We start from the raw sequence: 4,730 nt of genomic DNA on the forward strand, positions 1-4,730 counted from the left end.
CCTCCTTCCATCGCTCCATCCATCCCCGCTCCCGGCTGCATCGCTGCTCCTCACTGCCTCCCTCCTTCCTCCATGCCTGCTCCTGCCTGCGCGCATCTCTCCTTCTGCCTCCATTCCTGCTCCTGCTTCCTTCATCCTGCCTGCATCCCTGCCCCTGCTTCCGTCCCTGCTCCTGCTTCCGTCCCTGCTCCTGCTTCCTTCATCCTGCCTCCATCCCTGCTCCTGCTTCCTTCATCCTGCCTGCATCCCTGCTCCTGCCTCCATCCCTGCTCCTGCTTCCTTCATCCTGCCTGCATCCCTGCTCCTGCTTCCGTCCCTGCTCCTGCTTCCTTCATCCTGCCTGCACCCCTGCTCCAGCTTCCTTCATCCTGCCTGCATCCCTGCTCCTGCTGTCCCTCCTCCTGCCGACCTCCATCCCACCTAGTTTTCATACCTCCAACCTGCCCGCGTCCTTCCTCGATTCCATCCAGCCCGCCTGTATCCCTCCTCCAGCCTGCCTCTGACCTTCCTCGATCCCACAGGTGTTCCACCGTCTGCCATCCCATCCCATCCCATCCCATCCCATCCCATCCCATCCCATCCCATCCCATCCCATCCCATCCCATCCCATCCCATCCCATCCCATCCCATCCCATCCCCTTTCTCCTGCCTTTCTCCCTTCCTGCTGTACAACATCCCATTTTGTTTTCATCTTCCAATCTGCCTGCATTCCTCCTCAATCCCAGCTGCATCCCACCTGAATCCCTGCATAATTTCATCCACATCCTTCCTGCTTCCTTATTCCATCCTGTCTCCATCCCATCTAATTTTCCTCCAGCAACGTGTCTGGATTTTTCCTGAGTCCCACCTGTATCCTACCCTTTGCTATCCTGTCTCCATCCTGCCTCTATCCTTTCTGTTTTTCTCCTCCAGCTGGCCTCTCTCCCATCTGTTTTTCCTCCTCCAGCCTGCCTGTATCCTTCCTAAATCCCACCTGCATCCCACATCCATCCCTATTCACCTCCACCTGCATCACACAGGGTGCCCAGAGAAGCTGTGGCTGCCCCTTCCCTGAAGTGTCCAAGGCCAGGTTGAATGGGGCTTGGAGCAACCTGGGATCATGGAAGATGTCCCTGCCCATGGCAGGGGGTGGGATGAGATGAACTCCAAGGTCCCTTCCCACCCAAACCATCCTGGGATTCTTTGATCCTCCTGCCTCCCTCCTCCAGCCTGCCTCTATCCCATCTAATTTTCCTATTCCACCCTCCTTGCATCCCACCACTCTTCTGTCTCCATGCCACCTCCATCAGTATCCCTTGAAGTTTTCATCTGGAAATGCAGAAATATTCGACTGTGTTACTGTGCTGACTGTTTTCCCCTCATTTTAGCCAATTTTCAGGAGTATGGACAACAGAAAAATCATCTCAGTAGCCAGTTTCAAGACCTGTTCTAAACCATAATGACACTAAAGTGTCTCTTTAATGAATTTTTTTATTATTATTATTTTCTCACCCTTCTCTGTGAGGAGGAAGGAAAAACCATACTCCCCACCATTCTCAGAAATTGAAAGACCATGTGGCCTGGAACCAAAAATAATTAATCAGTGATCAAAACCCATTGTGCATATTCCTTTTTTTCCCCTGGTTCCATTTATATCAATCAATTTTTGGTCACCCTCGCATTTTAACGATTGTTTTTGGTTTGAGAAGATTTCCTAATGAAGAGATGAGAAAAATCAGAATAACACTTAATGCACTTGGCTGCACAACCCAGCAGTAAAATTGGAGATGTTTTTGATGCGTTTAAATGTTTTTATTCTTCAAAGCTCTGTGTGCAATGGCCCTTGGATCACTGCATGCCTTTGCATGTAATATTTAACCAACCCTTCACTATGTTTTATTTGTGCTTTAGCAATTAAAATATTTTTTTAAAAAAACACTTGTAACCTGCCTAACTTCCCTCTGACTCCACAGGATTTCTTCGCTCTCCTCCTGAAGGTTGATTTCAGTTTTCCACATTGTCTGCAAGCTTTTCTTGACACAAAACACAGGAGAAATAACCTGGATTTTGTCCTGCCCTTTGTACAATCCGGCTCCAAAAGCCTCAGTGCCTCCAGTCATGTGGAGCTGCAGCCAGGACATCACTTAACACTTATTTCTCCCAGCAACTCAGTCAGTTCCCTCTGAATTTCCCACGCCTCCTTACTTCCAGCTAAATTTTCATTCAGAAGCCACAGAAGAGTGATTTTAATCCTGTGCAGTCCCATAAAACACCTTTTATTTTGCCTTGCTCTGAGTCAGCAGGGAGCCCATCCTTCAGGCTCTGCAGGTGTTCTCTGTGGGTTGTTCAGGAGGGAGAAGCCACCTGTTTTTCCTGCAAATACTTGGTGTATTTTTTCAAAACGAAAATATGAACTGAAGGTTTGCACACACTGCTGACTTTCCGCCCTCTCTGGGGAAGTGTCAGAGTTGCTGCCCCTATTGCAGTTGGTTTGGGCTGAAAACATGTCAGTTTTTGAGATAAGCTGATAATTTTTGAGATAAGTTCTTCACTTTTGAGATAAAATGCTCCAAGGGCTGGAGCCCCTCTGCTTTGGACTCAGCCTGGGAGAGCTGGGGGTGTTCCCCTGGAGAAGCATCCAGGGAGAGCTCAGAGCCTAAAGGGGCTCCAGGAGAACTGGAGAGGGACAGGGGACAAGGAATGGAGGGACAGGACAAGGGACAATGGGCATGATGGAATGTTGGGAAGGAATTCTTGGCTGTGACGGTGATGAGACCCTGGCAAAGGGCCCAGAGAAGTTGTTGCTTCCCTGGAAGTGTCCAAGGCCAGGCTGGATGGGGTTTGGAGCAACCTGGGAGAGTGGAAGGTGTCCCTGCCAGTGGCAGGGGTGGAATGGGATGAACATTTAAGGTCATTCCACCCCAAAGTGTCCTGTGGTTCTATGACAAGATGTTTTTATATATGATGCTGAATGCAGCCAGGAAAGCTTCCCCATCTGAGACTTCCCAGAGAGTTAAAAAATCCCCTGTGTGTTCCAACTAGGCATGAAACAACCCCCCTTTTTTCTCATGGCATTTTTTTAGTGTATCAGAAGAAATGAATGGTGTTTGCCGAGGCTTTGGCCTTTGGAGCAAAATCCACCACTACAGGAACAAGATAAGGAAATGGGTCAGGAGGCCTTGGGCAAACCTCTCTTATCACTCGTTAAATCAATGTTGATTGAATCATGGTGCCCCTGCTTCAACACTGAACATCAAATAGCTCTTAAAGAGCTGCTGCAGGGCCAACATCTATAGGTTTTAGAAAAAAAAAAGTTTCTATGTATATTCATCTCCTACTGTGATTTTTTTATGGTTTTAATTAATGCAGGTATGGCTTTTTTCATCTTCAGGGTTTAAAACCATCATTGTTTACAAAAAAGGTATGAAATGCAGGTTTATTTAATAACCAAATAGCTCTGCTTTGCTTGGGGTAGGAGTGAATTGTGCTCCTCCCTGAACCCAAAGCCTGTCCAGCTGGGCTGCCAGATCTCCTTTGGGGAATATCCACCCTGATTTTTCCTGATTCATCCTTTCCAGATGCTTTTAAACACTATAATTTTACTGCTGAAGCAGCATTACAATATTTGCCTCTGAGATTCTTTTATTCTTGGCTTTGTGTCCCTCTCTGAGCCTCATCCCTGGAGGTGTCCAAGGCAAGGGCTTGGAGCAACCTGGGACAGTGGAAGGTGTCCCTGCCCAATGGCAGGGGGTTGAAATGAGATGAGCTTTGAAGTTCCTTCCAACCCAAGTATTTCTGTGATTCTGAGATTTCTCTGACATGATTTTGCAGCAGACTCGCTCTCCCTGGCAGCAGCAGAACATCTGTGAGGCCTTGATGGGAATAATGATGGTTATTACACGGCTGCATCAGCTGCCAAGGTAAAACACTCGCCCAGGCAGAACTAAAACAGGGTTCTGTAAAGCCATAATGCTGCCTGATAAATTCCTTGCTGGAAGGGTTAGGCACCAACATAATCCTCACCTCTGCATGGTGAGGAGACTTTCTGTATTCCTGCTTGCCCTCCTAACTGCATGGGCTGCACGGAGAAGTGACTCCAGAAGGCCAAAAATAAAAACCTGAGCTCAAGAGTGTCCCCATGTCTGGACACCACATATCTTAGGTTTTTTGAGGTTTTCACAACACCCTCAGAGAGAAGGGAAATGATTATTTCATCATTTGTGAGATGAAAAGGTACATTGGGAAATCCTGCATTTTTGTATTGGGGAAAGCCCTGGGAGCTAGGACATCCTGAGCTCAAATGCTCACCCTCCAAGCATTCAGTGTCTGCCAGAGTCACCACTGGAGCTTTAAAAAGCTCACTGAAACATGCCTTGTGTGGGTTGTTGTAATTCTGATGGATTTTGGCTTGTCTGGTGGAAGTCAGGGTTTGTTGACCGGATTTTTCTGTCCAGACAGAAGATGTGCTTTGCTGCCTCGTTGAGCAAGAGAGGCTGTCCTGGCTGGTGGGGACTGCGTGCTCCTGGTACAGTGGATGGGAGATAATTTAGGGTGTCAGGGGGGTTTGGTGTCCTACACCCCCTGGACACCCATCAGCAGCACCTTTAGCCGCCTGCTGCTAACGCTGCTGAAGAGGCTGAAAGCCTCTTTTACATCTGGAGGGTGCTGCAAAACCCTCCCCCCTTCTTCCCGCAAATCCTTGCAGACAGCGAGCTGTGATTCCCTGAAAATCCCTGCGAACAGGGAACTCC

This window comes from Prinia subflava, chromosome 2 (assembly GCF_021018805.1).
Source record: "Prinia subflava isolate CZ2003 ecotype Zambia chromosome 2, Cam_Psub_1.2, whole genome shotgun sequence".
NCBI classification, from domain to species: Eukaryota; Metazoa; Chordata; class Aves; order Passeriformes; family Cisticolidae; genus Prinia; species Prinia subflava.